This window comes from Pinus tabuliformis, chromosome 1_2 (genome assembly GCF_031772625.1).
Source record: "Pinus tabuliformis cultivar Carrire ecotype Pingquan chromosome 1_2, CPIR1, whole genome shotgun sequence".
In the NCBI taxonomy this organism is placed as follows: Eukaryota; Viridiplantae; Streptophyta; class Pinopsida; order Pinales; family Pinaceae; genus Pinus; species Pinus tabuliformis.
Genome location: NC_142298.1, coordinates 1,192,765,605 through 1,192,776,742, shown reverse-complemented (window position 1 = coordinate 1,192,776,742; position 11,138 = coordinate 1,192,765,605).

Below are 11,138 nucleotides of genomic sequence, written 5' to 3'. Positions count from 1 at the left end.
ACAGAATGGGGTGGCTGAGAGGAAGAATAGAACTATTGTAGGGGTAGCACATGCAATGCTGCATGACCAAGGCCTACCACTTCACTTGTGGGCTGAGGCATGCAACACAACGGTCTATTTGCAGAATAGAACCCCGCATCGCATACTTGGGATGAAGACACTAGAGGAAGCTTTCTCCGGTAAGAGGCCAGATGTGGGTCTCTTCAAGATCTTTGGCTCATCAATATATTTCCATGTGATAAAGGATGCATGGAAGAAGCTTGAGTCGATAGCAGAGTTGGGGATATTTGTGGGGTACACTGATACACCTCACAACTATTGGGTGTACTTTCCTATCAGTCGGAGGATAGTGGTTCGTAGAGATCTCAAGTTTGATGAGCAGAAGGCCATGCGAGTTTCCCTTGAGAGGGACCTCTAACTACAGGTTGTGGAGGAACTGTTGGTTCCTAAGGAGGAGGAGCCTCAGACTAATGCGAAGCAACTGCATGCAGAGGTTCTAGGAGTGGAGACATCTAGTCAAGCAGAGTCTTCCGAAGATGGACGGAAGTGCACAAGCGAAGCTGTCAGATTGTTGGAGGATGCGAGAGGGAATGTGGGATCACCATCTTCTCAGTGCAGATAGAGGAGGTCACCTAAGAGGTACACTAGATACATGGCCCTTGTTGGGGAATGTGTTGAGACCGAGCCATCTTCCTTTGAGGAAGCAGTGCAACAGCCGATTTGGGTTGATGCTATGGTGGAGGAGTATGACTCCATAGTTCGTAACAGTGTTTGGGACATGGTTCCGAGACTGAAGAACAAGTTGTTGGGTTGTGTTATATTCTTTCCACGACTAGCCCACGTAGTTAACTGGGGGGTTAGAGGGGGGGCGGAGCCCCCCCTTCATTGCATCGATTGTGTAGCGGAGGGGATCACAGGGGGTTTGAGGCATACCCGTAATGTTATGCTCTTAACCTGCAAAACGATACCCAATACAGAATATGCGAAGAAAAGATACCCAGAACACAAAATAACAATGATTTTATTATTCAGATAGTAATGTTCACTTGCCTCTTCGAGGGGGCAACCTCCAATAAAGCAGAGCTCGATTACAAAATAAGACACAATACTCCTCGCAGGGAGTCTCTATCCTTTATATATGACTCATACATGCAATACCACGGGCCAATACCGCGGGTTTTATTAATACCATCTATCTAATACTACGGCCCATTTGCAACTAACTGTGGTCCCATCATTAATTGCGGGTTAACCACTTACAAATATTAATATGGGCTTTATTGACTCTTGACTATGACGTGATCCCATGACATAAATAATGGGGTTAGGGTGGGACCCTAACATGCCCTCCCCCTTAAGAATAGCCTTGTCCTCAAGGCTGAAGCTGCGGAAACTGCTGAAGAATAGTGGTTGGTTCCCAAGTTGCATCTTCCGGAGAGGTGTCTTTCCATTTAACGAGGACTTCCTTAATCATGCGGTCGCGCAGGTGTTTGTCTCTTGTGTCTAGAACCTGTTCGGTTTGAAGCCAGATTGACCCTTCTTCATCCAATTCAGGTAGACTGGTTTGAACTCGACAATTGTTCCCGATCACTTTCTTGAGGCACGATACATGGAAAACTGGATGGATTTTTGCAGTAGGTGGCAAAGCCAACTTGTAAGCCACTTCTCCAATGCGCTGAAGTACTTGGTATGGTCCATAGAATTTTGGAGATAGCTTCTCACAACCCTTGTATTTGAGTGATGTTTGCTTATATGGTTGCAGCCTCAAAAAGACCTGATCCCCTTCTTGAAATTGGCGCTCTGAGCGATGCTGGTCTACCTGTTGCTTCATGCGGTTCTGAGCTTGATGAAGATTCTCTCTAAGATGGGCGAGCATGGTTGCGCGGTGTTGTAGGAATTGATCCACTGCTTGTACTTTGGAGCACCCCTTGAGATAAGAAGTAGGGGAAGGCGGAAGTTGACCATATACTGTTTCATAGGGAGTCATTTTGGTGGTGGCATGATAGTTGGTGTTATACCACCATCCAGCCAAAGGTAACCACTGTACCCAAAGGTGTTGCTTTTCTGAAGTGAAACACCTAAGGTAGGTTTCTAGACATTTGTTGACAGCTTCAGTTTGACCATCTGTTTGCGGATGATAGGAAGTACTGAGTTTTAGTTGAGTGCCTTGTATCCTGAAGAGTTCCTGCCAAAACTTACTGGTGAAGATCGGGTCACGATCGGACACAATAGAAGTGGGCATGCCATGCAATTTGAAAATATGATCCATGAAATATTGAGCGACCAAAGTTGGTGTAAATGGGTGGGGTAAGGCGCAGAAATGAGCATACTTCGATAGTTGGTCCACAACCACCATGATGACTGACTTGTTCCCGGACTTTGGAAGACCTGTAATGAAATCCATAGAAACTTCCGTCCAAATTGATGTCGGAATGGGCAATGGTTGTAATGTGCTTGGTGTGTTGACGGTTTCCTCTTTGTGGTGTTGACAAACATCACATTTTTCTACAAAAGTAAGAATGTCCTTTTTCATGCCTGTCCAAAAAAATGATCTTTTGGTGCGAGCATACGTCTTCTGAAAGCCCGAATGTCCTGCAATGGGCGATGAGTGCAATTCTGCCAAAATGCGACCTTTGAGGGTGGATGTTGGGGATATTACGACTCTATCCCTGTAGCGAAGAATATCATCCTGCCACGAGTAGCCCTTGGTGGAATTTGGATCTACCTGCAATTGAGAAATGAGTTGGGATAGCCCGGGGTGTGAAAACCATTCCTTGCGAGCCTCTTCAATCCATTCTGGAATGGGGAGGGAAATTGTTAGAAGAGTACTTTCTTCCTCAAATTGGTGAGATAATGCATCTGCTACACTATTGTCTTTCCCTTTCTTGTAAATGATCTCATAATCATATCCCAGCATTTTGGCGAGCCATTTATTTTGTTGTGGGGAGGATAGGCGTTGCTCCAAAAAATAATTAAGACTGTGATGATCTGTGCGGATTTGGAAACGTCGCCCCAATAAGTAAGGTCGCCAGGTCTCGACGGCATGTAAGATGGCCATCATTTATTTTTCGTAGGTAGATTGGCCCAAATTCCTCCCACTTAGTTGTTGGCTTGTGAAGGCCAAAGGTCGCCCTTCCTGCATTAAGACTGCCCCAATACCGGTCCCCGAAGCATCACATTCAATGACAAAGGATTTGGTGAAGTCAGGTAGTGCTAAGACTGGAGTGGAACACATGGCGTTTTTGAGAGCGGTAAATGCCTGTTGTGCTTCCTCATTCCAGAAGAAGGAATTTTTCTTTAGGAGTTGAGTGAGGGACTTCGCTATGCGGCCATAGTTGCGGGCAAATTTACGATAATAGCCTGTGAGACCCAAAAATCCTCTCAAGCTCTTCAAGGTCTTAGGTTGAGGCCATTCTTGCATTGCCTGGATCATTTTGGGGTCCACCTTGACACCTTCACGCCCCACAATGTGGCCCAAATACTCAAATTCTTCCATTCCAAACGAACACTTGGACATCTTGAAAAATAATTTATGCTTGCGGAGCAGGTGTAAGAGTAGATCTACATGCTGAAGATGTACAGCCCAAGTGCCACTATAGATGAGGATGTCATCGAAGAAGAAAAGGACAAATTTCTTGAGATATGGTTTGAGAATGTGATTCATAAGGCTTTGAAAAGTAGAGGGGGCATTACAAAGACCAAATGGCATGACCAGGAACTCATAATGGCCTTCATGAGTTCAGAAAGCAGTCTTGGGAATGTCGACTTCCTTCATGCGAATTTGGTGGTAGCCTGAGCGAAGATCCAGCTTAGTGAAGAATTGAGCCCCATTGAGTTCGTCCAGCAAACCGTCAACCGCCGGAATGGGAAATTTATCTTTGACTATCAACTTATTGAGGGCCCTGAAGTCGGGACACATCCGCCACTCCCCATCTTTCTTGAGCACCATGACCACTAGGGATGAATAAGGACTAATGCTGGGACGAATGACACCTGCTTCGAAAAGTTCCTTGATGATTTTTTCTATTTCATTCTTTTGGGTGAACGGATATCTGTATGGCCGCACATTTGGGGGTTCGGCCCCTGGAACCAAGGTGATGCTATGATCATGTTCCCCTCGCGAGGGTGGAAGCTCATGATGCTTGTCAAAGACCAACAGATGGTTATTTAAAATCTGTTGCATCTCAGGATGAATTGGCAGAGACTTGGTTTCGATGACCTAGATAGCATTAAATTGAGCTACCACTCCATGATTGCCCTTTTTTAACAATTTTTCCATCCGATGCGAGCTGATGATAGAGGGGGCTCCCGCCTGGAGTCCACGGAGGGTATGTGTGTATTTGTTCTGCTTAAAGCTCATATATAACTCTTGAAAATCCATTGTGATTGGCCTAAGAGTGCGGAGCCATTCAGCGCCGAGGACAATGTCGCAACCCCCCATGTGTATGGAAAACATGTGGGTTTTCAACTGATAATCCCCCATTTGAAGTTTGACATTTTCACAGCGGCCTTCACATTTCATTGTGCCCCCATCCGCAATTTGGACTTGGAAGTTAGAAACTGCTCGTACAAAATAATGCACTGCTTCTGCGATTTTTTGATGGATGAAATTATGGGTACTTCCACTATCAATCAAGCCTACTACTGGGAGATGTTTAAGAAAACCCCTGATTTTGAGAGTTTGAGGGGAAGAAATCCCTACCAATGCATGCAGCGAAATAATTGGTTCGTCAGAGACATTCTCCTTTGGGTTGTCTTCTTCTAGCGCCTCATGTTCCTCAAGTGGTGGATCTTCCTCTGTTGAGCTGTAGTCAGTGGCATCTATTTGAAAAAATTTGGGCTCCTTGCATTTATGACCTGGGGAGTATTTTTCATCACAGTAGTAACATAGTCCTTGCTTCCTTCTTTCGGCCATTTCCGCAGGTGACACCTTTCGGACCTTAAGTGTTTGAGTCGTGTTGTGAGCCTGTGGGGGACGACCTTTAGTGGGGAAATTTGGGTGACTGTATTGGGCTGCTAATGCACGTTCCACGTTACGGGCTACCTTGCAAGCCTCTGTCCAAGTGGGAGGGTGGTGCAGTAATACTTGAGCTTTGATGGCTTCTTTAAGACCACTGATAAAACATTCCGTGTAGAACTCATTTGAGAGACCCCAAGTGCGGAAGGCTAAGGCTTCAAAAGCTGTAATATATTCATCCACTATACCTGTCTGTATGAGCTTAGTAAGACGACCCAAAAAAGAGTCCTCCTGTTCAAAATGGTCTCGAAGAGCTTTGGTAAATTGGGTCCAAGTCTTAAAAGGTCCATTGCAACGTTGATTCCATTCCCACCATTGCCACCGTTCATTGTCCAAGTACATGCTCCCCAACATAAGCTTAGTCGCATCATCTAAGATATGATTCAGTTTGAAATACTGCTCCATTTGTGCTATCCATGCGGACGGGTGAGAACCGTCAAATTTATGCATATCCAACTTGGGAGGTCGCTGACTGGGTGGTGGGTGGGTGTGCCATACGTGAGAAGAGTGGCTAGAGTCACCCTCATTGTATTCATTGTCATTATACGCCTCCTCTTGGGCTTGTTCCTTGCCCTTCGGGATTAATTGCTGGACCTGGAGACATAGTCCGGTAAGCTTCTTAGTGATGGATTGGATGGATTCTTCAAGTTTGTCCATTCTTTCATTGGCCATTGCTTGAGCTCTAGTTTCTACCATACACCAACCTGATGAAAAATAGGGACCGCCTAAAAATTTTTCACTAATAATTGAATGGTACCACCGTGCTCAGCTCGTCATCCTGATTCTGACGGGCTAGATCACCAATAAGCGCCCCGGAAGATCTCAGACCTTTTTTTTTTTTTTGAAAACTCCTAACGGAGTTTTACTCCTTGGTGATCAATACTGCAGTCGCCAAATCCTCAAAATGTCAATGTGGCTAAAAGTCCTGCGAAAATTATACCTCGGTATAGGAACCCTTCACAAAAACTCCGATCTGGTGGATCTCAGAGATCTGAATGGCGGAACAGACTGCTGCTGCAGATTGGCTGGCTCTAATAGATCGGAATGTCTGATCTGCGAACTCGAGACTGCGGGACTGATGTCGGTTGCTGCTGCACCCCGTTGCACCATAGGATTTGGAATAGATGATGTGTGATCCCCCGATAGAAAAGGGAACTATGGTCTTGAGGAGTGTCAGGTGCTACAGATCGCAATATACATAAGGGTCTGGCAGTAGTACTCGGCCCAATGTTTCAGGGCTCTAACTAAGGAGGATCGACCGTACCCTTAGCCGTACAACCCGACTACCCTATCGTACGGGCGAGTAATCTCTCCGAGTGCTGTTCTCGGTGTACTGTAGCCATAAGACGGCCGACGGTTTATCTATGGCGAGGTTTCAAGGGAGCCTAGGGGCTTCCGATATACCCAGAGGGTACGTGGAAGACAGTTCGTGCGCGGTTCTGTCTAATGCGCTACTACTCGAAGGGGTACCCACAGGGGTTACAAGGGAGTCCAACAGACGTGACCACCTCTTGTATTTCCTGCGTGCATGCCTCCCCAAATCCGCCCGTTTATGCGCTCAACGACAGATCCCGTGGTTTAAAGACGCCGGAACACGTCTCTAGCCAAATTTTTTTTTTGCTAAGAATTGGAGATCCCACTGGCCCTGGAAAGTGCTCTGATACCACTTGTTATGCTCTTAACCTGCAAAATGATACCCAATACAGAATATGCGAAGAAAAGATACCCAGAACACAGAATAGCAATGATTTTATTATTCAGAGAGTAATGTTCACTTGCCTCTTCGAGGGGGAAACCTCCAATAGAGCAGAGCTCGATTACAAAATAAGACACGATACTCCTCGCAGGGAGTCTCTATCCTTTATATATGACTCATACATGCAATACCATGGGCCAATACTGTGGGTTTTATTAATACCATCTATCTAATACTACGGCCCATTTGCAACTAACTGTGGTCCCGTCATTAATTGCGAGTTAACCACTTACAAATATTAATATGGGCTTTATTGACTCTTGACTATGACGTGATCCCATGACATAAATAAGGGGGTTAGGGTGGGACCCTAACACGTAACCCCACTTTATGGGGTCTGGGGCAGTGCCCCAGAAAAATTTGGTTTTGGACCCTATGTTAGGTTGGGCGGACCCACCTATGGTTTTTTGCATGATTTTCGCACATGTTTTTTGGACGCGATGGTTTCCGATCCATGGTATTGGACGCGATGGTTTTTAGTCCATGGTATTGGATGCTTCAGCATGTATAAATATGTATTATAACATTGAAAAAAACATAATGAAAAATCAAGCTGGTAGTCCTGGTTTTGGGATCTAGGGGAAAATCGTAATGTATATGTGTTTTATGTGTTATGCTCTCGCATTGTTTATTTTATGTGTTTCAGAATTCTATGTAGGTAATTTCTGTACAAGGTTAAAACCTACATTTGGTATCAGATCTGTTTTGGCTTCAAGGGGACGCCTTTGTTGCTGAGGGGTTTCGCTCGGGCCTATGGTAGACCTTGTTCAGTGGGAGATCTACGAGATCGATTTTGGTGGTGAAAGAAGATGGCGAGCAGTGGAAAGATAGAGATCGAGAAATTTAATGGTCAGAGTTTTGAGTTGTGGAAACTCAAGTTGGAGGATCTGTTGGTGGATAAAGATCAGTGGATCGCGGTAGATCCGAATATTAAACCAACGGGAGTGTCCGATAAAAAATGGAAGAAGATGGATCGAAAGGCAAAGAGCACAATACGATTGTGTGTCTCAGATTCAGTATTGTTGAATGTATCAAGGGAAGCTACGACGAATGCTTTATGGGACAAGTTAGGGACTTTGTACCAATCTAAGTCTCTCATGAATAAACTATTCTTGCGAAAAAAGCTATATAACCTGAGGATGAAAGATGGAGACTCGGTGACAGAGCATATAAACGCATTTAATACTGTGGTAAGTTAGTTATCATCTGTTGATATTAAAATTTTAGATGAAGGTAAGTGCATTAGTTTGTTGTGTTTTCTACCAGATTCGTGGGATAGTCTGGTTATTACAATAGGTAGCAATGCAACTGCCTTGCAGTTTGATGAAATAGTCCCATCCTTGCTAACGGAGGAGATGAGACAGAAAAACATGGAGAGCCAGAATGGTGATGCCTTGTATGTACAAGGATGGTCCCAGAATAGAAACAAAAATAAGTCATCGAGTGGGAGATCTAAATCTAGAGGGAGATCTAAGTCTTCAGGAAAACCTGTAAAGGTGGTGTGCTGAAAATGCGAAAAAGAAGGACACTACAAAAGGGACTGAAAATCTAAATCCCTTGATAAAGGAAAGGGATCTGATGATGCTCCTTTTGCAGAGGCGAAAACTACCTCAGATTAAGGTGGGGATGTGTACTTGGCTTCTTCAAGTACACATGTAGATCATGAGGCATGGTTTATTGACTCAGGTGCATCCTTTCACTTCACTCCCCATAGAGAGTGGTTCTGCGAGTATTAGAAATACGATGGTGTGATGTCTTCTTAGGGGATGATAGGAAGCCTAGAATCGTTGGTCGCCGTAAAGTAAAGTTGAAGTTGCAAGGTGGAAGGGTTAGAACACTTTCGGGTGTTCTGCATATTCTTGCATTGGCCAGAAATCTGATTTTTGTAAGCAAGTTGGATGATGCAGGTGTAAAAACAATGTTCGAGAAGGATAACTGCAAGATGGTTTGGGGAGCACTGGTATTGATGCAGGGAGTTCGGATTGGAACTCTATACAAGCTACAAGGTAGCACGGTTGTTGATGGGTGCAACAATTCTATGGTTCCTGAAAGTGGAGCAGAAAATCTAGTGGTCTCTGGAGAAAAGACCATGCTGTGGCATCAAAGGCTTGGAAATATTGGAGAGAAGGGCCTTTGAATACTTCATGGTAAAGGTATTGTAGAAGGTATGAGTAATAGCTCTCTGGATTTTGATTTCTGTGAAAATTGTGTATATGGGAAGTAGAATTGGGTGAGTTTCCCCTCTGGTGGTAAGAGGGCGAAATAGATATTAGAGCTTGTGCACAATGACGTGTTTGGACCTGTGAAGGTTCCATCACTGGGTAAGTCTGTGTACTATGTATCATTTATATATGACTTCTCAAGGAATACATGGATATATTTCCTTAAGAAGAAATCTGAAGTCTTTGACAGGTTTAAAGAATTTAAGGCTTTGGTGGAAAACTAGACAGAGAAGAAGATAAAGGTGCTAAGGACAGATAACGGTGGAGAGTTTTACAGTAAGGAATTTGAAGAATTCTGCAAGAAGTGTGGTATAGCACGACAAAAGACTACTCCATATACACCTCAGAAAAATGGAGTTACAGAAAGAATGAAGAAGACGTTGATGAAAAGGGCAAGAAACATGCTCAGTGGTGCCGGGTTAGGGCAAGAATTCTGGGTAGAGGTGATGGAGACAACATGTTACCTGGTCAATAGATCACCTTCATTAGCGTTGGAGGATAAAACTCCACAAGAGGTATGGACTGGTAAGAAACCCTCTCTTTCACATCTGAGGGTATTTGGATGTGATGCATATGTACATGTTCCAAAGGTGAAACAAACCAAGTTGGATAGTAAATTTGAAAAGTGCATCTTTATTGGGTATAAGGATGGTTTAAAGGGTTATAAGCTTTGGAACCCAGTAACAAGGAAGGTTGAGTACAGTCGAGATGTGGTGTTTAGAGAGGTGAAAGATGTTATTAAATATGAAGTTCAACTAAAGGAACCTGAGAAGATAGAGTTTCAGCTAAAGGAGGAAGAATCAGACTCTACAACAGAGGAGGAATCAGAAGATGAAGAGCCACAAATTCTGGGTGTGAGAAGATCGGTTCGAGAAAGAAGGCAGCCAAAAAGGTATAGTCCATCTGCTTTTTGTTCAAATTTTGCTTTATCTATTACTGATGATGATCCCAAAGTTTTGAAAGAAGTAGTAGATACAGAAGATGGAAAACTCTGGAAAGAGGCCATGGTTGATGAAATGGAATCTTTGCACAAAAATGAGGCTTGGGATCTGGTGGGGTTGCCGGCTGGAAGGAAACCCATTGGAAACAAATGGGTGTTCAAGAAAAATACAAATGTAGAAGGAAAGGTGGAGAAATACAAAGCTCGGTTGGTAGAAAAAGGTTATTCCCAGGTGTTAGGAATTGATTTTGGTGATTTTTTTCCCCTGTTGCCAAGGTAACTTTTATTAGATTACTTTTATCTGTTGCTGCTACTTTTGATTTTGAGGTAGAATAGATGGATGTGAAGACATCATTTCTTCATGGGGATTTGTAAAAGAAAATCTACTTGAAGCAACTTGAAGGCTTTGCGGTGAAGGGTAAGAAAGAACTGGTATGCAAGTTAAAGAAGTCTCTGTATGGGTTAAAACAGTCACCAAGGATGTGGTATCAGATTTTTGATACATTTATACAGGTAATTAGCTTCACCAGAAGCAAAGTAGATCACTATGTGTATTTTAAATTAATTGGTGACTGTGTTATTTATTTGGTCTTGTATGTGGATGATATGTTGTTGGTTGGAAATGATAGAAATTATCCAGGATTTGAAGACTCAATTGTCCTCCAAATTTGACATGAAAAATCTTGGTGCTACAAACTATATTTTGGGCATGGAAATTAAAAGAGATTGGGAAAAGAGGAAGCTCTGGTTAAACCAAAGGAAGTATGTCGAGAAAATATTGTAGAGGTTTAAGATGTAAGATAGTAAACCGGTGAAGGTTCCTATTCATGTAGGTGTAAGGTTATTTGTTGAACAGTGTCCCAAGGCACAAGAAGAGGAAGAGGACATCTCCCGTGTTCCATATGCAAGTGAAGTCAGTAGCCTAATGTATGCAATGGTTTGTACTAGACCAGACATTGCACATGTAGTGGGAGTATTGAGCAGGTTTATGTCAAAACCAGGGAAGGAGCATTAGACAGCAGTGAAGCGGGTTTTCAGGTATTTGCGTGGCACTAGAGATTATGGTTTGTGCTACCAAGGAAGACTAGGATTGGACAGAATGTTGGATATTCATGGCTTTGTTGATGCAGACTAGGCTGGAGATCTAAATCAGAGAAGATCTATAAGTGGATATGTGTTTAACTTATTTGGAGGTGCAGTCAG